Raw genomic sequence first — 24,394 nt, 5'->3', positions numbered from 1 at the left:
TTTTATGTTTAATGTTTTCTTTTCTCTAAAATCAATAAAGCTAATAATGCATCAAACACTCGTTGGTAGTACCTCCCCCCCCCCCCCCCCGCCCCCCCCCCCCCCAACAAAGGTGGTTGTCATACTCTCAAGGGGTATGGATACCCATTGTTAAGAACCCCTGGGCTATAGGGAGTTTTACAGACAACTCTACAGGAAAACCGTAAAAAATATCACTTATCAAAGTAACGTTTAAGGTCCACACACACACACACACCACCACACACACACACACACACACACACACACACACACATATATATATATATATATATATATATGATATATATATATATATATATATATATAATATTGCAGTCAGCAAGATATATAGACTTCAGGAGGGTCCATGATACACATGTTGTTTAAAAAGGCCAGTTTATTCACCAAAAAAACGTTTCGCACTAAAGACTCAGTGCATCATCAGTCTGTGAAAAGTAAAAGACACAATAAAATACATTATTAACATAACTGCAGGTCAGATGTTGCAGCCATTTGGGTTTTAGCTTTCGCACTGGCCAAAGAATCAAGCAGCCAGAATTTTCTAATATTAGAAATCATGCCGCCTTATGTTAAACCGAAGTCCTGAAACAACACTTCTCAATAATTGGTTATGTAAGGGACCCAGACCACTTAACAACTTTAGAAACATTATATATTAAAAGGACTGGTTCCCTCTCTCAATAGTAATACTTCCTCAGCAACTTTGTATCTGGCATAGTTGTCGTCTGGCCTTGGACGCCATTCTATTTCATTCCCTCTTCTCTCCTGCTTATGGACGGTTGGTGTTTGGAGTCTCTTTTTTTTTTTGTTTTTCTGTTTTATGTACTTTTATGCTCTTTACTTTTAATTGTTTTAACTTGTAAATTTTAATTACTTTGTGAATTCCTTTTATGTTAATAATGTATTTTATTGTGTCTTTTACTTTTCACAGACTGATGATGCACTGAGTAGTGCAAAACGTTTTCTGGTTAATAAACTTGGCCTTTTAACACATGTGTATCATGGACCCTCCTGAAGTCATATATATATATAAATATATATATGTATATATATATATATATATATATATATATATATACATATATATATATGTTGGAGCTTATGAAGACATGAGCATAATTTTCACTGAAGTAGATATCTGACGGATCGAACCCCGGGGCTCCCAAATGGAGGGCCAAGGCACTACCAACTTACCTGGACTTTCATTTGGGAAGCTAGGGTTCGATCTCGATGTGAGGTAGAAATATAATATATATATATATATATATATATATATATATATATATATGTGTGTGTGTGTGTGTGTGTGTGTGTGTGGGGTGTGTGTGGTGTGTGTGGTGTGTGTGAACGGAGAAGGCAGGCGAGTCAGCCATAGTGGATAAAATTCACAGGAAGGAGGAACAAACATAGCGTAGTATTACAATTTATTCCGACGTGTTTCGCATTCAGCTAAATTCATCCTCAGGGTTCTGTATACAATAATTAATGATCTATATAAATTAACATGAATTTGCAAGTTGTCTAAAAACCACTTACACTAATTAAAATGAAAGTCTAAAAACCACTTTTACTAATTACTAATTTTGCGATAGAAAGTCCCATTTCTTAGAGTTTATTTTGGGCTTGTGAATTTCTTAATTGTGTCTGCTTCTTGCTTCGGAATTCCAGATTGAGCATCCTCCATCCCTGGATGCAAATCCAGTCTCCGGGACTTATCATACCGTTCAAATTCTGAATCGGCATGCAAGGGGGCGAGGCTGTGATGAAATGCAGGCCGTGCTGTCCATGCAGTCAACGTTTTCTGTTATGCAATATCGCTCCAGAATGGCCTCCATACCTGATGAGCCTTCGAACGGGGCTTTAATTAGTTTCTAGCACCGTAGGGGGAGTAGGGCCATCCCTAGCTGCAACCCCTTTCAGTCCTTTTACTGTACCTGCGTTCATATTCTCTGTCTTCCATCTCACTCTCCTCCATCTCCTCCTAAATGTTATTTCATAACGCAACTGCTTCGAGGTTTTCCCTCTGTTGCAAAATTCATACCTTTTTACTGTCGATTTCCATTTCAACGCAGAATGACCTCGCAGGTCCCAGCGCTTGGCTTGTGGCCTGAATTTTATAATCCAATTAGTTTTTAGGTTGAAGCTAACTCAATTATTTTATTCCTTTGCCTTATGATTATCAGTTGGATTTATTAATTTATCAATTAATTTTTGTGTCGTAAATTTGTCTTTGCATTAAGGTGATGTCTGGTTACACTGTTCGAAAAACTATTTATTTATTTATTTATTTTTTAGTTTTGGTTTAACCTGTTAGTGGAAATTACAGGACAGCTGTGACCTCTTTCCTTTTGCCTTAAAATTGAATGGAATTTTCGCTTACTCGGTGAGTAAGCCTACAAACTAATTTGTTGTTGCTCTTGTTGGGAGGTAGGAAAGGTCTATGGAACAGCCTAAAAAGGTCTGAAAAAGGTGTTAGGGGTAGGAAAGGTCTATGGAAAAGCCGAAAAAGGTCTGAAAAAGGTGTTAGGGGTAGGAAAGGTCTATGGAAAAGCCGAAAAAGGTCTGAAAAAGGTGTTTCGCGTTGAGTTGAAGATGCAGGAATTTTAGGATAGGACATTTATGATTTATTTATTAGAATGAAAATGTATGATATAAATACTGTGATGTTCGACAATACAGAACAATTATTTCTAATGAAATACAGCGTATCTATTTTAATTTTCGATGGTGAAACAACGCTATATTTGACTAGATTTTAGCACGCACCCCGAGTAAGCTAGAGATCGGATCACGCTTTTTTTTTCTTTTTATCTTATGTTTGACAAGGTTTAATCAGCTAAATATCACTTTGTCATCACTCAATCTTTAACAATGTAACGGCAGTTCATTCTTCCAGTAAATCAATAATCTATGCAAGGGTGCAGATTGTATCAGTCATCGGTTGAATGTATGGCTGATTGATGACGGTAATAAATCATTTGTTGGTGTTCTCTGGACTTTAGAATTTCCAATTTGGCCTTTCCTCTGGAAGAAATTTGCCTTAAAAAAGTGACTGATTTTTTGTGTTCTTTGGGTTTAGATTTTCCATTTTGGAGTTTCATCTCAATAGAATTTTTCTTTAAGAAGTGTGACGGTGTTTTTGTTTTTTTATGACTTCATAGATTAGTCTTCTTAAATAAATCATTTGTTTCATCGTTTAATCAGGTTATTTGTTCTCAAATTCATCTTATGAAATGAAACATTTGAGTAAATAAATTAAACTTATATTTGAGAAGTTATGGTGGCTGAATCTGACATTTTTTAAATGTGGGTTTTCTGCTTATTATTGATATTATTATTATTATTATTATTATTATTATTATTATATTATTATTATTATTATTTTATTATTATATTATATTATTATTATTCATTATCATTTGAAGGAAGGATACCCTCTTTCAAGCGTATCTTGTTAAAAAGAATGGCAGCATCAGTGGAATTGATTTCCTATAAGATCTTTTCAATTCTTTTTCCTATCCTCTTTTCCTAAGGGCTGATATTTGCTAATAACTAATAACTGTAAATCATCCATTCTCTTTAACAGATTATTATTATTATTATTATTATTATTATTATTATTATTATTATTATTATTATTACCCAAAATTTTTAAGATTTTCTCTTGAATTTTTTAGGATATATGGAAACAATTTTCGTCTTAGTCAACGATTGATATTAATATTTCCAGCACCGTAAATTATTTGTCTCTTATTAGAGAGAGAGAGAGAGTAGGAGAGAAGACGAGAGAGAGAGAGAGAGAGAGAGAGCGTGTGGGGGTTGGGAAGGAGGAGAAGGAGTAGAAATGCATTCTGGGTATTTTAGGCGGAACGTTTAATAATTAAAATATCGAATAATTATATCCGGCTCATTCCAGGATCCAGTTCGGGTAGGGGCTAGGTATTCCCTACCCCTACCACCACCCCCTCCTTGTCTTACTACCCCCACCCTCCACCTTATCCTGCCCCTTCTCTCTATCATCTCTAACGTCATCTACTCGCTAATTCCTCGTCTTGGTTCCCCCCCTCCCCCCAACGAAAGTAGGACGACATAATTAGACGAATTTACCTTAATTAGACCAATATTGATGGCGTTGTACCCCTGGCGTTAAGAATAATCCTCAATCACGGGAGGATCTTTTAAGGAGAAGCCGAACAAGTGATTTTGACCGAAGGAAGGACTACAGTGACTATCCTGTCTGTTTGTCTGTCTGTCTGTCTGTCTGTCTGTCTTGTCACGCCCCCCCGAGGCTACAATTAAATTATACATTTTTGGGAATGAATCCGATTCCCCCCATCTTGAGGTTACAAAAGCGGAGAGAAATTCCAGAGGAATTCCAGATCTATGCCCGGCGGTTTTCGGGAATTGAACCTTGAGGACGTCGAAAGCGAGTCTCTCGTTAGGGATTTTCGTCTCTGTTGCCCCAGTCTTCTGAACGGCATCTTAACATTGTCTTCCCCCCGTAGATATATTTTCTTAAAGATAATGCCCCCCCCCCCATACCCCTCACCCCCCACCACCCCCGCCCGCCATCACTCGCTCTCCGTTGGGCTGCCAATTTCTGATTTTAAGGATTTTATGCGCTTCCTATTTCGTGTGGGCGTGTCTCCCCCGTAGATTATGAAAGAGGCCTTTATTCTAGTGACGCGTGTTATTAGTCCGTTGCATGTGCGCGCGTTCGTGCGTATGGACGAGAGAGGGGAAGGTATGTAAATTTCCCCTTTCCAGACTCCTGGTTTTCTCTTATACCGAGGGGAAAGTTTGACCTTCATATCAGGCAGAATGTAGACATCTATCTTCTTGGGTTTTGCTTTATTATTATCGTTATTTTTCTTTTTGTTTATCACAGTCTTCCAATTCGACTGGGTGGTATTTATGGTGTGGGGTTCCAGGTTGCATCCTGCCTCCTTAGTAGTCCATCACTTTCCTTACTATGCCCGCTGTTTCCAGTACACTCTTCTGCATGAGTCCTGGAACTACTTCAGCATCTAGGTTTTCCAGGTTCCTTTTCAGGGATCTTGGGATCGTGCCTAGTGTTCTTCTTCTTATTATTATTATTATACCTCAAATGCCAGGAACTCAGTTGGTTGGTTCAGTTCAAAAGACCACATCAGACTTCTCATAACCTTGAACATCACTTACAGACCACACTATTGGGTAAAAACCCGTGCTGGCATATGGCCTGTCTAATACAAAGCCAGCCAACCATACCCGAATAAAGCAAGAAAAAAGGAGACATATTTTAGGTGTGGAAAAACTAAGACAAGAAGCACCTCACGCGGTGCACTGTAAGCATTACTTGAGGTTCTCTGCAGCGTCACCTTCGGCCCCTAGCTGCAACCCCTTTCATTCCTCTTGCTGTACCTCCGTTCATTTTTATCTTTCTTCCATCTTACTTTCCACCCTCTCCTAACAGTTGGTTCATAGTGCAACTGCTTTGAGGTTTTCCTGTTACACCTTTCAAACCTTTTACTGTCAATTTATGTTTGATCGGTGAATGACCTCATAGGCCCCAGTGCTTGGCCTTTGGCCTAAGTTCTATATTCAGTTCAACTCATTTGAAATGTCTCGTGGACAATCTTTGTAATGCCCAGGATTTAAGTCAAGTGAGTCTTGGGTCGTCAAAGATAACATGAGTCTGACGCCGTCCTGAACGTATACTATAGTAGATTCACATCAACCGACCGTGCATTTGATGTCTAGGCCAGTCCCTCACGACGCTCCTGATTGGCTTTTCAAGAGAGGTGGAACATACATCCTGTCTATGTGAACTCTCGAGAGAGACTGAGTTTCCAGCCCTGTGATTGGCCTATCAACAGCCAATCAGGAGCGTCGTAAGGGACTGGCCTAGACATCAAATGCGCGGTTGATGTGAATCTACTATAGTATTGCACCAGATTAGGTTAGGTTGGTTTATGTTTGGTTAGTTGTAAGAAGTCACCCAATGTAAATTTGGATGTGGGAAACGTAATAAGTTTACTTTCAAGAAGGTTCTATTGTTAGTTTTTAAGATTGGCGTCCCGCTTTTTCTGGGAGGGTCCGGTGCCGGGTTACAGTTCTGGAATAATATGCTTCCCGAGTAAAACCTCACCCAACACCTGGTATGGCGAATTGGCCTTGAAGTCTCAGTGCTACCGACGAGGAGCAGCAAGGTGGCATTGACATATGTCACCAGAAAGCGACACAATAACGCAGACATTGAATTCAGTCAAGTCTTCCTCTGTGATGTGAGAGCCGGAGTTTCCTTGAGAATACAGAACCAAAATAGTAAGAGAGCAAAATTTTGTCCTTGAAATTTGTGCCCATTTGGAAAATAACAGGTATTGTTTTGTACGCTTCCTGAAATGCCAAACAGATATTGATTTTTAGGTTATTGGTTATTGTTGATGTAAAGATTTACTAAAATAACATGAACACCTTGAACCCTGTCTTTAAATAGAATGAAAGCTAAATGCTAACCTTGGAATATAAATGATGATAATGGATTAATCTTACAATTTAAAATTGGTTGTATTATGTTAACAAGGCGTGATCCGACCTCCAGCTCACTCATGCAAGATTTTCCCCTCACGCGTAAGTTGTAAACGTTATATTCCGAACTTAACATAAATTAAAACATGCAAAATTAAGATAAGTATGCTATATATTATTAGAAATAATTGTTGTGCACTGTTATTTTTTACATTTTCTTTGTAATAAATCAATCATAAATATCCTATCCTAAAATTAATGTCTGCGCGGTTTTTACTTGTTTATTTTTATCCGCAGATTCACGAGAAGTTTCCTAATCTTTGCATGTAGAGTTTATCCATATATAATGTTTTTTGCATACTTAGTCATTGCGTCTTTTCTATCAGCCGATTATCTAAATGCTTTCTAATCCATTTAATGTAGAGATTTATCTTATGTTATACTGATTTGCCCTAAACCATATATTTATACATGCATCGCCACACCATTATCATCATTGGCTCCTACACCGGTTGACAAAGAGGGACTCAGTTATACGTTCATGTTTATATTACGTTTACTAAGTCGCCAGAAGAAGTATCTTGAGTAATATAGATTTTCTTCTACTTCGTGGTCGATAAAGGACCGTTGTAGGTCTACACCGAAAGAGAGAGAGAGAGAGAGAGAGAGAGAGAGAGAGAGAGAGAGAGAGAGAGAGAGAGACCAAATAATGACGGACGTGAGTGATCAGCGCTCGATCAAAATTCCCTCCCATCATAATTGAATATGAGGACCTCGACGAAGTAAATAAACCCTCATCCATCCAAGGCATTCATCAGACATTCTCTCTCTCTCTCTCTCTCATATCCTCCCCGTCTGAGGAGGAGAAGTTCCTTTCAAGGCAAAAGGGGGGTTCGGGCCAACATATCCTCTCCCGTATTGAAATGCCATCGTGACCTCATCTATTACATCGTCATTAATAGACTCTCTCGGGCTGCAGTGGCAGTCTCCGACGTCCTCCTCGCCCAGGGTAGGGGAAAACATCCCCAAAGGCTCTCGTACCTTAGGGTCATTTTCCTCTCCATTGGGTTATTCGGTTATTTCCTAGCCGAATGCTTCAAGATTTCCCCGCCGGGTTTCGAGTAGGGCTCTTTTGTGGGAGGGTGGGGGTGTGGTGCGGTGGGAGGGGTTAGGTTGGGTTATACGCAATCCTGGCGTTGCATTTCGAGTGGGCGCCCAAGGTTAATTCTGTTTCATTCACCTGCATTTCCCGTGGAGGGCCCAGGTGGAATCTGGAGATTGACTCGAAAGGTGAATTCGGGTATTGAATTCCACGAGGTTCTCTTGTCGAGGTTTGTGGTCGTCATTATCGCTTGGTTGTGAAAAAGTGAACTCAGTTTTGTATATATATATATATATATATATATATATATATTATATATATATATATATATATATATATATATATTGCCCTCTTAACTTCTCGAGTTCTTCGAGCTTTTTTTGACAAGCGTATCCAAAAAAAATTGAAGAGGGCATTATGGCTATTACAATTACACATACACATACACACACACACACATATATAGAGTATAATAATATGATATATATATATATATATATATATATAATTTATTTATATATACCTTTGCTTCTTATGTCTTCATTTTTCATTTTTATTGGTTAAATTGATGGAGGCTGAAAATTGATGTCTCATTTAGAAAGATGAAATTGGTAGAACCCAAAGACTGAAGCAGAATTGCTCATATTAAGAATTCCGGTTTTTATTTATTTTTACCCATTCATCGATAATTATGTATTTCTTGATACTCGGTTGCACACTTTCGTTAATCATCAATTTATGACCTCGTTTAAAAAACTGGAAAAATTGTAACGTAAGTCAATTTCTGCTACAAGTAATTTCACATCTACTTGAAGTATGGCAGAATAGAACCAGTGACCAGGTCGCAAAACATTGGTTATCTATGGCCCTAAAATCTTCACTACGTAAGTTAAAATATAATTATAAATTGGTTTGACGAGACACTTTTTTTTTTTTGGAATCTTAGAAGGCTCTCTCAAAATTACTTGTTCTTTGAAAGAGTGGTCAATGGTGGATCACGGTTTAAGGCAAAGAAGTTGAACAGCTGATGAGTTAAAGGCAATCAGCAGTGCAGCTGTGGATCCGTGATTTACTGCAAAGAACATTACCGTCTACAGTGGGCCATACAAGGCACTCTGTAGGTAGTTCTTCGTTGGACGAGTGGTTAACGTGCCCGCCTACCTATTCGGTGGTCCGGAGTTCGATTCCCCACTCTGCGAACATGGAATCAGAGGAGTTTATTTCTGATGATTAGAAATTCATTTCTCGATATAATGTGGTTCGGATCCCACAATAAGCTGCAGGTCCCTGTTGCTAGGTAACCAATTGGTTCCTAGCCACGTACAAAATATCTATAGTCCTTCGGGCCAGCCTTAGGGGAGCAGGTAATCAGCTCAGTGGTCTGGTTAACCTAAGATATACTTAACTTGAAAGCAGCGCATAACCTACACGGTTCAATACTCTAACGATTCCCCGCAGTGCCCCTCTCACGGTGCACTGTAGGCATTACTTGAAAAGCGTTTTGCAGCGTTCCTTCGGCCCCTATAATTGCAACCCGTTTCATTCGTTTCTGCCATCTCGCTTTCCACCTTCTCCTAATTATGGTTTCATGGTGAAACCGCGAGTTTCTACCCCTGTTACCACCTTTCAGACCAAACCATTTTCTCTCGATTCCCCTTTTCAGCGCTGGACGACCTCATAAGTCCCAGCGCTTGGCCTTTGGCCTCAGCGTCCATATTCCAATCCAGAACTTAAAGGCCTGGACGTCCACACTAGGTAACATTGTTTGCAACCACACTTTTTACCTCATATTTGCTTCCCATCCAGAATGGAAAACATTTAGTGTTTCTGTGTGTATATGTATACATGCATATATGTATGTACACACATGTACAGTATATATATATATATATATGTATGTATACATGTATATATGTATCTTTTTTTCAATTCCGCCAGAAGCAAGTCAGCGTGACAAGCTGTATTTTCTGAAGACTTCCTTACCCATTTCTTTTTCTTTCTCTAATTCCTCCTTCATCGAGTACATTAAAATAGCCAAGTAGAATACTGAGGCTACTGCACCGACAACCATCCTGACGACAGCTGAGGTCTGGACAGGAAACATTGTTTGTCCAACAGTAAAAGGTAGAGTGAAGAATAATGAGTAGAGTGAGACCACCAACTCTTTTCCTATACTTGCCAAAGGCCCTTTTCACATCGACCTTCTGAAGCGTGCAGAAAGAAAGATGGACGGCGCCCTCTCTCTCCCCCTTTCGGCTTTGGGTACTGTCGTGATGAGGGTATTGATCATCTGACCTATATAAAGACAAAGAAAGGATAATGTGGAACGTTTTCTCCCCCCTTCTGTAAGATAGGGATGTCAGGCACGCGCACGTTTATTTGATACAATTTCTCTCTCTCTCTCTCTCTCTCTCTCTCTCTCTCTCTCTCTCTCTCTCTGCTTCCGTCTAAAAAAAACACACATACACTATATACACACACAAACACATATATATATATATATATATATATATATATATATATTATAAATATGTTTCATAAATTATTTATACATTGCATATAATATATTTGTATGTATGTATTGTGTATATATATACATACATATACATATATGATATAGATAGATATCTAGTATCTATAAATATACATATATATACACACACACATTACACACATATATTTTAGATATATTTATACATTACACATATTTGTGTATATATATATAATTATAATGTGTGTATATATGTATATTGTATGTATGTATGTGTATACTTATAATCACTCTTCCACGGGATATTATATATGAAACGACAGGGAAGAGATGAAACATGGTCGCAGATCCTGACCGGTTTCTGTTTTTTTGCTAACTAAGCCATCTTCAGGGGACTGGTACAAAATGGTACAAAGTCATCATATATAGATATTACGAATATACGAACATGCAAACAGTTGGAAAACAAGCGTCCGCAGCTGACAGGTGTTTGTAGGGAGGGTCCTCCTATCCTCTTCAGTGACAGGTCGATTTTGACAAATACCCAGGACACCATTTTCCTTAATCCTATAATCATGAATAGTCTTGATCAAGGACATCAGATTCTAAGTTTCTTGGTTATGTTCTTCGATGATATTTTCCCATTTTATGTCTCTCTCATCCCTTTCTCTCTTCCTTCTCGTACTCTCTCCTCTCTCGCTCTCCTCTCTCTCTGGGATGCACGCGCGTGCGCGTTATGCACACATATACACGCCTTTTTCTCCCATGGCCGGGTAAACCAGTTAGTAATATGAACCATTCGGAAAATGGAATTAATAGAGGAAAAAATTGAACTCTCTCTCTCTCTCTCTCTCTCTCTCTCTCTCTCTCTCTCTCTCTCTCTCTCTCTCTCTCTCTCTCTTATGCATGCGTCTCCCAAACTGGTCATAAAATGAGTTGATAAAAAGAGGTAAAACCTTGAAGGATGTTCTCTTTTAATGAAGGGCTCTTAAAGCCCGGTAATGGATATCGGATTCTCTCTCTCTCTCTCTCTCTCTCTCTCTCTCTCTCTCTCTTCTGATATAACCCTAATGTTAAGTGTTCTTTTACGCTTTATTAACAAATGAGTTGGACACTTCGTTCAACGACCCTTGAAAGCCCTTTGTCTGGTTAATGTTTAAATTGAAAAGTGGTTTGTAAAGAAAACTGTTGTTCTGGCTTTGTTTGTCCGTCCGCACTTTTTTCTGTCCACACTTTTCCTGTCTGTCCTCAGATCTTAAAAACTATTGAGGCTAGAGGGCTGCAAATTGGTATGTTGATCATCCACCCTCCAATCATCATACATACCAAATTGCAGCCATCTAGCCTCAGTAGTTTTTATTTAATTTAAGGTTAAAGTTAGCCATCATCGTTCGTCTGGCAACGATATAGGGCAGGCCACCACTGGGCGGTGGTTAGTATCATGGGCCGCGCTCATACAGCATTATATCGAGTCAGTGAGCAAAATGTATGGATCTTAAGGGAGTCAGTGAGTAAAATGTATTGATCTTGAGGGAAGCAGTGAGTAAAATGTATGGGTCATAAGGGAGCAGTGAGTAAAATGTATTGATCTTGAGGGAAGCAGTGAGTAAAATGTATGGGTCATAAGGGAGCAGTGAGTAAAATGTATGGAGCTTAAGGGAAGCAGTGAGTAAAATGTATGGAGCTTAAGGGAAGCAGTGAGTAAAATGTATGGGTCATAAGGGAGCAGTGAGTAAAATGTATGGAGCTTAAGGGAAGCAGTGAGTAAAATGTATGGGTCATAAGGGAGCAGTGAGTAAAATGTATGGATTTTAAGGAAGGCGGTTTATCTGGGCCTACCAGTCAAGGTGTGGCCGCACCTGGCTCGAAAAACAAGATGAGTAAATGGAACACTGACCTCAGACGCTAATGACTTTACCGCTCCTCCCTTGTCTCATTTGCCAGGTGTGAATCTCTTTCATTCCAGCCGTCTGTCTGTTTGTTCGTTTGTGCTGTCACCCTAGTGTGTATATATATATTGTGAGTTTGTGTCATATGTATCAGTTTTCTTGAAGGTGTCGTAGGAAAAGCCACAGACGAAATTCTTCGGGACTGATACAATGTTTCTTTTTTTTTTTTCCTTTTGGTACATCTACGTAAATGCATTAATTGAATTGGTGATATTATATACATACAAACACATTATATATATATATATATATCTATATATATATATATATATATATAGTATATATACAATATTATATAAATATTGTCTTTACGCAATACTAAATACAAAACAGAATCATTTACGAATGAACATGTACACCATTGTAAATCCAACGTAATATGCTTGAAAAGAAGATTTATATATATATGTTCCATTCATGTTGTTTGCCCACACGGCCTTGACAAAAAAAAGTAAAAAAAAAAAAAAAAAGAAAAACAATCCATGTCTATGATCTTTCACCCAAACAAGTGTAAAAATAAAAAAAATACTTTGAAGGCCACACTTGTATTTTTGCTCAAGAAGAATGACAACTGGATATTTGGATATTAGTGCCATGACGTTGCTTTCTTTCAAAGAGTTTCTTAGTTTTTTATTTCTTCTCAGGAACATCATCATATCATTGGGTACTTTTTATTTTCCTGATCGGACAGAAATCATGAAAAGGCCCCATGACCTATGACCTAACCTCCTCTTTAGTCATCTTCTTGCAATCGCCTTTTCGTTTTATATATATATATATATATATATATTATATATATATATATATATATATATATATATATATAATATACTTATACATATATATACGTATATATCATATATATATATTATATATAAATAATACATATACAAGTATACATATATATTCCGTATATATATATATATATATATATATATATATATATTGTATATGATTGCCCATCAGTCAAGGTCATTGTCAGATCAACTCCACAGTTTGTGCACTCCCGGTACTATAATTTATATATATATATATGTATATATATATATATATATTTATATATATATATGTGTGTGTGTGTGTGTGTGTGTGTGGTGTGTGTGTGTGTGTGTGATGTATTATATATATACACTATACCTATTTATTATAGAGATATATATATGTATATATTATATATAAATATATGTATATATATATTTATTATTCGATATATTTTATATATGAATATATGTATGTACTTACAATGCGTGGTGTGTATATTATTTATATATGTATATATATATATGTGGGTGTATTTATATATATATATATATTATAATTACTGTACCTGGGAGTGCACAACTGTAGAGGATAAAGTAGGGTTGAGCTGACAATGAGGGGCAATCGTTATACAAAATTACGGCTGAGGACGTACTCCAGATTTGGCAATAGTTAGGTAAACACAAAAGGTTTAACTTAATATATTGCACTTAATCATATCAGAAATGAAAGGATTACGGCATATGAGATCAGTGGGATGTTTAAGGACTCCGTAAATACAGTTAGATCTTGAAGTGGATGAACAGTGACCGGAAGTTCCGGAGCAATGAAGGTGAGAATCCAGAGTACACAGCTGTCCTATTGCAAGTCTGCAACGAAAGTGATATATATATATATATATATATATATATATATATATATATATATATCAGACATCACAATTTCTTCACAATTCTTTGAACTTGGATCTTCAGGCTTTGTAGTGACAAGCGTATCCAAAAAAGAGCAAAGAATTCAAGAAGTTAGGAGGGCACTGTGGCTATTCAATGCATATATATATATATATAGTGTGTGTGTGTGTGTGTGTGTGTGTGAGTGTGTGTGTGATTGTATGGTATATATATATATATATATATAATCTATATGTGTGTGTGTGTGTGTGTGTGTATATTAATATATACATACATATTTTTTTATATATATATATAACTATATATATATATATATAGATATATATATCTATATATTATATATATGTATATATAATCAATAAGTGCGTGGGTGCTGCTGCTTACGGTGTGCCTCTTGCGAGGAACTGTAAATACTATTTGATAGTTAGTTTCGCTTGCTCCTTTTATTTACTTCCTACTTTGCTGTCCAGCTTCTTTGGCGTTACTTTCCCTAGTTGACACCTGGGAATGAAGAACAATATCCATACTAGAGTAAAATGCCCCTGTTATGGCTCCTTCCAGAGTGACTGATTATGGTCTGCGCGCAAGTTCTGACGTCAACGTCTAACTTATTTATTTATTTATTATTTTTTTTTTTTTCAACAACACCACGTCCCCCAATCAAAATAGACCATTAACCTTATTAACACGAATGACGATAATGGAGAAACAAATCCACCGTTATGTAAATGTACATATAAGGAGATTGATAAGGGGAACCGAACAGATTCCCGAAAGCTATCATTAAAGTTTTAAATTTAAATATATGTACATTTGCATAACTGTGGATTTGTTTCTCCATTTGAAGACTCGTGCTACTATGAGGATTTCTTTTTAATGACGATAATATTAAGAGCCAGTAGCTGAACAAATTTAATGTATTTCCCACCCACCCTCATCAGGAGGGTCCACTGATGCAAAGGCGTTTCTTACCCTTGAACAAGGGGCTATTTTGTAAAGGATCACGGACGAGAATTCTCAGGTCTAAATAACCGATCACGTTTCTGATGCGCCGTCGCAAATTCAAGGTGACAGCCGTGTGTGTGTGTGTGTGTGAGTGAGGAAGGAGGAAGGAACGTGTGGGTCCATAGCAATAACCACGAACTGTAATGATTTTCATGATTCACACACCTTGGACTCCGGTCTTGATAGCAGTCCCTGTTTCTTCCTTGTGTGGGGTGTCATACGTAGCAGCAGCAGATGGTGTTCACGTAATCCCTCTTCTTCTTCTTCTTCTTCTTCTTCTTCTTCTTCTTCTTCTTCTTCCTCGACTTTGTTTTGGTGTGATTTTAGTTCTGGTGCTGGTTTGTTGTTTTTTTGGTTGCTTTAGTGGTGTTTCTCATATTATTCTTAAGCTTATCTAGCTAACTTTGACCTTCAGTAGCTCTAACAGTTTTCAATGTAGGATTTCGAATTTAGCAATACAATGGGGCTGTGGCTCTTTAATATTGTTTCTCATATTATTCTTCAGCTTATCTAGTAACGTTGCCCTTCAGAAGCTACAGGTTTGAAGGTAGAATTTGGACTTCACCAATACAATGATACCCTGGCTGTTTAGTGTTTCTCATATTATTATTCTCAAGCTTATCTTCCCAACTTTGGCCTCCAGTAGCTTCAAGAGTTTTCTAGGTAGATAATCGACCTTGGCAGTACAATAGAAAATTAATCGTGCAACAAAAACCTTCCAGACCCTTCTGTGAAACTGCAGGTCTTTCAACTCTCCTCAACACCCAACAAAAAAAAGACATCACGAATTTTTGCTGCTCTGGCCAACAAAAAAACACAATGGATCATCAGTGTTTCCCATTGTGCCTCGAGGTGCTTTCTGCAAAACACAGTCCTGAAGATTTCCATCTATCCAGTTGTTTAATCTTATACATTTTAACGATAGAAATAACATCCCTTTAGGAGAGCGGCTGGAACTTGGTTCGTGTTTTCCTTAGGTTTTTTTCTTTCTTCTTCTTCTTCTTCTTCTTCTTCTTCTTCTTCTTCTTCTTCTCACCGTCTGAGTCAAAATTGTCAGGACTTCGGTGTCGGTTTTAATTGTGTCACTATACTCTGTTTTTTTTCATCTGTCCATCCGCCTGTGGTGTTTTTGTATGTTAACACTGCGTCCCGGCCTTTAGATAGTTACATTCAGCTTACATGCAACGATTATAATAATAGCCAATTTCGAATATTAACGGTGTAATTCGCATACAGTAAATTATTAAAACACTTTTCAGTTGCAAATGTACACCCAGATATCCTTTTATTTACCTAAAACTTACACAGCGTAACTAAAGCCCGGGACGCAGTGTTACCATGTGAAAACACCACAGGCGGATGGACAGATGAAAAAAAACAAGAGTATAGTTCAAGTTTCTATTTCTCAAAACGATGCTAATTGGTGTTTTCAAAAAATGTCATCAATTATGGTCTTCTTGACTGGCAACAAATGATTAGATCTAATGGAACATATCCAGTATGGATTAGGAACCGGGAAAGGGAAGTTGGCTGTTCAGCCTTGGTGGAGGTTTGCGGTCCCTGAATGTTCTTGTTGATGTTACCCCTAATATCAATGACTCAGACACAAAACTGCATCATATGAACGTAGATCTCTCTCTCTCTCTCTCTCTCTCTCTCTCTCTCTCTCTCTCTCTCTCTCTCTCTTCTATATATATATATATATATATATATATATATATGTTATATTTCTATTTTATATTTTATCTATACATCTATACATACATTCATGCATGCATATATATATATATATATATATATATATATATATATATATATATATCTCCACGAAGGAAAAAATGAAAAAACGAGTTGGCCGATACTGGTCCCTATTCGGACTCTCTGAGGCGTCGAAGGACCGAAAGTCTCGGCCAACTCGTCATTTTCTTCCTTCGTGGCACCTATATATATACATCACGTATATACTTCGTGATCGTATTCATATATATATATATATATATATATATATATATATATATATATATATATCTAGTAGAGCTCTCTCTCCCTCTCTCTCTTTATATATATATATATATATATATATATATATATATATATATATATATTACACACTCAGATTTTCCATTTCACTGGCCTTCCGAATATTATTACGGTACCCAAATACGTAGCTGGATGATTGATTGGTTGCAAGTTATCTGGCGCCATATCGGAGTGGGACGCTGAATGAAAGGGCTTTATTTCGGAGAGCGTTATTGATGTTGTTCCGTTGCTTGTGGAGGGCTTTGAATTTCCCGCCATTTTGTGGAATTGCGACTTTGTGGAAGAATTCCGCTTGAAATTCCACAGGCGATTCTGTGCTCCTTTGTTGTTGGTATAAATGATGGAAAGACGACGTTTTCTTTGCTTTCATTTTATTACAGAAAATGAAAGCACCATTCGACGTAGATTATGAAGGAATTTATCCTGCATTATCGATATTTTGACAGACTAAACCGTGATCATTTGTATGATTGACGATGAAAAGAAATACTTAAAAATTGCTCAAAAGTTTCTTCTGCGCATTCGAGTTTTCTGTACAGCGTAAAAAAAAAAATGCGCCGAAGTACCTTCAGCGTAATCGAGTTTTCTGTACAGCGCATCATACTGTATGAAACACTGCCACGGCCCATGAATATTTCAGCCTCAGTCCGTCAGATTTCCAGCCACCACCCGGTGGTGGCCTGTGATGCTGGCACCTTTAGCCAAATGTACGATCACGGCTAACCGTAAATAGACAAAAAGAAATTTAAAAAACTGCTGAGGCTAGAGGGGTGCAATTTAGTATGTTAGATGAATAGGGGGTGGATTATCAACATACCAATTTGCAGCCCTCTAGCCTCAACAGTTTTTAAGATCTGAGGGCGGACGGAAAGTAAGTGCGGGTGGACAGACAAAGCCATCTCAGTCATTTTCTCTTACAGGAAACCAATAAAAACTATTTACCATCCCATGTGATACAGTACACAAGCATCAGAGGAGACTTAAAAAAAAAGAAAGAAAAACTTCACTTTTTCTTCCTTAAAGTAAGGAAATAACGCCTAATTTCTTCCCTATGTGTGTGTAAGAGGTAAATTAACTAATTTAATCTATGTTAAGGAACTATATGCTATATAGAAAATGTGAACTAAATGACAAATTAAGGAAGCAGTATAACTGATTTTAAGTAAACTGAATATAAAATAATAATAACAAAAGAGGAACAGAAATCATATATATATGTAAATATTATTATAAATATATATATATATATATATATATATATATATAATATATAATATATATAGATATATATATTAATATATATTATATTATATATATCTAGTATTATATATATAATAATATAATACGTGTTCGAACCTTGTTTTTCTCCGTACAGTTTTAACTAGAGTGAACTCAAAAGCTGTCAATTGCAGTGAGTATTGCATGTGTATGGTCACCACCAGGTTCTGTGCGGAATAGTAATTTAAGATTCCATTTTGCCTTCTTCAGTCTTGGTTTCAATTATGAAGCCCTTCGTTTAGTGAAGCAGTGGCTCTCAAGTGGTGGGGATTACAACCACTAGTTCTTTGCTCGAGTTATTATGGATATTCTTCTGGTTTTCGTGGAAATCTGATTAAATATTGTAGTTCTGGGTCTTACATTTAGCGTAATTACTTTTTCTTTTTATATTGCCAGACAAAAGTCATTCCAGCAGCAACAAACATATTATCAAGTGAAAAAAAAAAACTAATGAAGAGTAGTTTTATTTTACTAACAATTGGGCTTATCTTCAAAAAGCCACAGAATATATATATATATATATATATATATATATATATATATATATATATATATATATATATCCCGTGGCTTTTGAAGATAAGCCCAATTATTTGTAAAATAAAACTGTGCTCATTATTAGTTTTCTTCCACTTGAGAATATCTTGTTTGTATTTATTTAGATATTTATATCTCGTGTGTATTTACGTATCTATATAATGTGTAAATATATATATGAATAAATTTACAATTATATATATAAATAAATACATACACACATAAATATGTATGTCTATGTATGTATACCAAGTGTGCATTTTTTCGCGCCTTTACATTCTTGTAATCTAACGGTTAGGATGTCCGCTTCCGCTCGCATACATTAGCGTTTTAAATAGACAATAATACATACGTATACTTTTATGCAGATCATCTAGAATGCTATTATGAATAAAATGGACGACCATAGTAGAAGCTGCGTCACAAAACGCAAGGCGAGAACGTGCATAACAGCGCGTAACAATAAGCAGTAAGTCTTCCGCTGATAACAAAGATACTACAGATAAGGAGCGTCGAGTTGGAGGTTGTTCTCGGAATGATGGTCATGGGGTGTGGGGATGTCCCCCCCACCCTCCCTCCCTTCGGTTGGGCTACTGTTATTGGTCTGGGATGGGTCGTGGACCGGGGGAGGTGGTGGGGAATAGAGGAGTGGGGGGGTAAGATGGAGTAACTCTGGGCTGAATCGGTGTTATTCCTCCGTTGCCTATAGCTCAGTTCACTGTTGACTCCAGTGAGTGAAGGGTGACGATTGCCGGCGTCTCATTCATTGAGGGACGGATTCTCTCTCCGTGTGCGTTTGTGGGCTGTTCTGATACGCCGTTTTTCGTTTTCGTTACTGGTCCTTTCGTCTGAGTGTTTACTACAGGTGAGTACTTCGAGAAAAGAGCGTATCTATAAGTAGCTTATAAGTGTTTTCTTAATACGTTAGGTCTAGAGTTTGCTGGGTCATTCTATGGATTGCAAAAGATTTCATCCCTAAAAACGTTTCACCGCAATATTTTATCGAAAGAATATTACGTATGATCAATAGACACAAACTTGCTAAGCATCCAAAGCGTAAGAAGTCACGAGAAACGGTACGACGGGAAGAATGAGTAATAATTTATAGCACTGAGTTGATGAGTCACTGGACTTTCTCGGTATTTAAAAGGCCGGTTAAGCAATATAGTATGACTAGTGCAAGTTTCGTTGTAATGGGCAACTTCGTCCTTAAGTGTTTGTTTTTTTATATGACAACTGTTTTGATTTTGATGCACGATCTTGGTTTGAGCTATCTTTATGAAACCTCTACCTAATTTGGTTCTAGTGTCTTCATGGACAAAACAAAGAATCGTTGTGTATTTAGACCTAGTGTCAAGGGCTTTGTCGATAAAAGTAAGAAAAAAGTAGACTTGATGTGAAAGAATGGTTTCATTGTGTATTCAGATCATTCAGTTTGGTTTACCGAATATATTTCACAGCCTCGTATAGGCCTAGGTCCAGTTATCTTTCATTTTTTATGGAGTAACCTTTCACGCTTCTGCTAAACATGAAGGAATTCAAGATTTATCATAGAATTCCTCTATGTTATTTTAAACAACCGTGTAAAGAAATCTTATTTGTACATTTGTATGTTGGTCGTATATATAACTTGTTATAGTCAAGATGCTTTGACGTCATTAGCCCTGATGGAGAATGTGCTTAAAGAAAGTTAGGGTCACTGAGGCTGGAATCTCTCTCTCTCTCTCTCTCTCTCTCTCTCTCTCTCTCTCTCTCTCTCTATTCGTGTACGGCTGTGTTGACCTGAGTAATGAATTGCATATCGAATGTTCTTTGTTTTGCTTTGTCTTACAAGAGATTTTCCACGAGTACTTTCTCCGTAGGGGATTAGTGCTGTCAGTGCACCTCACGTGGTGCACTGTAGGTATTACCGAATGGTGTTTGCAGCGTCCCGTCTGCTCCTGAGCCATTGACATTACCTCCATTCTTGCTTCTTTTCTTCAGTCTTGCTGTCCAACCTCTCTAGCTATCACTTCGTAGAATAGTTGATGGTTTTTCTCTCAGCACGATCTTTTAGATCCTTGTATTTCATATCTTCTATTATAAGGATCACCTCCCATTCTATCGTAAGCACTAGATTGGTCTAAAGTACCGATGTTCTTGGCTTGACTGCCTAAATTTCATTAGTACTATGTCAGGCCATGAGCCGTTTATAAGTGTGAAAGCTAATATACATATATGTTTATACATACACAATATATATGTATATATATACATGTGTGTGTGTGTTCAGTAAGTACTTTAAAGGGACCCTCTTGATGAAAACCAGCTCGCGAAGGCTGCTAATCGCATTAAGATAAATCTAGTGTTAATTGAAGTCCTTATGGGATTATAGTCTCGTAGCGTCTCTTACTCTCTCGGAATCCTCTTTTGGAACCGTTGCAAAGTAGATATTTTAAAGTCCTTTTTTTCTCTTATTATTGCAAAATCCCGTGGCGGCTGGGTGTGAATCCTTTTAAAACTTCTGGATTTCTTAGTCATTTTGGGATACCTTTTTTAGACTGAAGCCTTGAAATCCGAAGGAAGTAAGCGAGAAGAATCCCTTCAGGTGTTTAAACTGCGAAATCTGAAATATGTAAGGCTGAAAAATCCTTCTCTCGCAAAGAATTTGAAAGTGCATTTATAATAGTCGAGTTAATAGTAGAAAGAGTTCTTTGCAAAGTTGCATTTGCAGCTTTATATATTTGTAAATAAAAGCGGGAAAGGAAATACAAATACTAAATGAAATTGTGAATTGCAACATTTTTTTTTACTTAGTCTAAGCCACTGCGGTCAGATGATTTTTTTTTTTTTTTTTTGTCTTTTATTTTAGAAAATATACACTATTTTACAATTTTAACAGAATTACATTCAGAATTTTATCGGATGAGAGTATTATCATATTTCTTGTAACAATACATAGCCAGCTTAGATTCTTTTTTATTTTATTTTAAGTATATAACATTCTTGAATTTACTATGTATATACATATATATACCCATACCTATACACTGTATAAACATACTTATTTCACTTACTTTAAAGTAAGTTGCTCGCTATTGAAGTTGGTTTCCTCTCTCCCCTTCTGGATGAATTTCACGCCGATAACCTTCTATAATTCTCAGACGTGGCTAATGTCACCGCTCTGTGTTTTATTTAAAATGCATGAGATATGTGAGATCGGCTTCTATCAGTTTTGCATGTTTATGAGGAGTGGTAATATGGCTGGTGTGAGATACATGCATTGATCATTATACATCAGTATACGTGCGTCATTTACTGTTCTTGATACTTCGCTTAAATATATTGTTGTTTGTGTGTGTGTGTGTGTGTGTGTGTGTGTGTATGCATGTATGTATGTATGTATTAAGTGAAGTGGGGGCCGGGGTTAATGCTACTGATCTGCAGGTAATTTAAAATGTATGAGATATACGACCATGACATTGGTTTTGATCAAATTTCGCAAGTTATGAGGAGGAGTGGTTATATAGCGGGTGTAAAATGCGTGCATTTAAAAGTACATGCGCTTCTCATTTTGCTTGAAATGTCGTTTAAATTTATATATTTATATATATATATATTATATATATATGTGTGGTGTTTGTGTGTGTGTGTGTGTGTGTGTATGTATGTATGTATGTGTATGTGCACACACATCTATATACCCACTATATATTAGTGTGTAAATAAAATTGAAAGCAGTCATTCGTAAAGGAAGTAAGAGAAGTGTCAGATGAGTGACGCAAGCGAACAGTAAGAAAAAAAAAAAAAAAAAAAAAAAAAAAAAAAGAGTGGTTGAGGGGGTAGGGGGGGTAGGGTCGGGTGACCCCTCGTTGGAGGAGCCAGGGTGGGGTTGATACGCCCACACGCAGTAAGTTTCCTAATTGGCGTGAGTGAGGGGAAGGGAGTCGCCATGTTATGGGCTGGACTTCACACAGATCGACGCACTGAGTCAACATGAATGCTATTTTTGCCGAAAGCAGAACGACGGCCGAGGGGAGATCTAAAGTCCCCTCCTCCTCCTCCTCCTCCCCCTCCTCCTCTTCGACTGGGCTGGAGTGGAAAGAAGGCGGACTCGTAACAGTATAAGTGAAGAGGGAAGAAAGGTTCATCGGGATGAGCAAGTGGTCAATTTGACAGCGGCGATTGCTGTGAGCCCCGAGGTCAGTCTTCGGAAACTTCGAAAGTCGGGTCATTTCCGCTTCATTTTCCCGGGGAGTGGAGTGGTGGTTTGGAATCGGCGTTTTAGGGGGTCGTGTAGCTCAATGGCCGTGCGTCAGATATTGCACAAAAGCCGATTTGTACAGTATAGTGACCCTTAAAAATTTTCGCAATATTCTTTTCATCTTCTCTCGTGACATAAAGAAAAGACGTATATATAGTACATGGTTAGGCAGTTCAAGTTTCTAGGTATTACTTGATGAAGAGATAAGATTTTGGGGGGAGGGGCGGCGCATCATTATTCCCTTGACCGGACATTACTTGATGAAAGAGGTAAAATTGGCGGGGTGGGGTTGGGGTGGGGGGGGATCCTAATTCCTTTGAGACTGTAACTCAGACGTGATATATATATATATATATCGTATTTAAAATGTAAAATTTGAGAATCACTCATATTCTCTGTTGACTTTCCTGCCTTATTGCTGCGTACCCAAAACTAATGTGGTCCGTTACATTTGTCCACTATATCTTTTTGTTTATATTTATTTCTTAAGAGTCAGAGTCTTTAATGCCCACCCCTCATTGTTATCAGGGCTCGGGTCTGGTGTATATGCATAAAAATCTCATTTATTACTTTCTCAAAGGGTCAGACTTACTAGAATATTCACTGGGTAGTTTTTAAGATATATACTCTTTATTTTTCAAAGTCGAAGGGTAAACTCTTTGTTGTCAAAATACTCTTTTTCAAAGTCGAAGGGTAAACTCTTTGTCAAACTCGAAAGGAACTCGGAACCCAGTGGACTCAATTAAATATTAATCCATTTCCTTTGGGGTTAAAAGTGTGATGTTTTTATACGTCAAACTTATAGTTGAACTCGTACTAAATGGGTCAAGTTGGAAATTAAATTTACTGTAAATAAGTCCTGCTTGTTTTTGTGACTTTCCTATGTAATTACGTGAAAATAACGACTTGCTGAAGGAGTCCGGTGGGCAATCATTTCTTGATAAAGGAGGCAATTTAGACCTCCTTCAGCAAGAGTTAATTTTCACAATTGACTCTTCACCAAGAAGTTATATTTACAGTTGACTCCTTCAGAACCGATTTATTTTCATATTTGGCTCCTTCAGAATGTTTTCATTTTGTTTGTACTACGTTTATCTAAATTTTGGCAAGACATGAAAAAACAAGTCCATCTAGAATAAAACAAACTTTGAAATGAGTCTATGCTACAAGACTCAAGACGAGATTCTCCAAGTTTAAGGAGTCAAACAAGAAATTGATAAAATGCTGAAGGAGTAAAACAGGAAAGCAACTCCATTTTGAGGGAGTCACATGGAAACATAACTCTGTAGAAGTGAAGGAGTCGGATATGAAAATAACTTCAGCTGAAGATTCAGCTGCTTTGATGATGATTTGATCACTGTTTGATTACAGCGAATTGGGATCGACTGATTATTGAGTTGGTGAGACACAACCTTTAATTATACTCGAAGTTGAAGTCTTTGTTGAACGGAGATTTGGGCCTATTAGACTGATGTCTTGCTGAGCAGGTATAACTTGGGATTAGTTCTTTGCTGAAGTGGTCAAACT

At 37.2% G+C, this 24,394-nt stretch overlaps 1 protein-coding gene across 7 annotated transcripts in view; it reads left to right on the top strand.

The window, feature by feature from the left end:
* The window catches only part of LOC135226425 (protein NDRG3-like), a 392,774-nt gene that overhangs the window by 94,345 nt on the left and 274,035 nt on the right, over positions 1-24,394 (top strand). The window contains exon 1 of one of the 7 annotated variants that reach the window (XM_064265974.1): positions 19,331-19,489. The exons of the other annotated variants lie outside the window; for them this stretch is intronic. The gene's annotated coding sequence lies outside the window, so the exon portion shown is untranslated. Of the gene's footprint in view, positions 1-19,330; positions 19,490-24,394 lie in introns of those variants that run through there. 7 annotated transcript variants of the gene reach the window in all.

This window comes from Macrobrachium nipponense, chromosome 14 (assembly GCF_015104395.2).
Source record: "Macrobrachium nipponense isolate FS-2020 chromosome 14, ASM1510439v2, whole genome shotgun sequence".
Lineage (NCBI taxonomy): Eukaryota > Metazoa > Arthropoda > Malacostraca > Decapoda > Palaemonidae > Macrobrachium > Macrobrachium nipponense.
The sequence above is the reverse complement of the archived record's forward strand: the minus strand, read 5'-3'. Positions and strand labels throughout refer to the sequence as shown.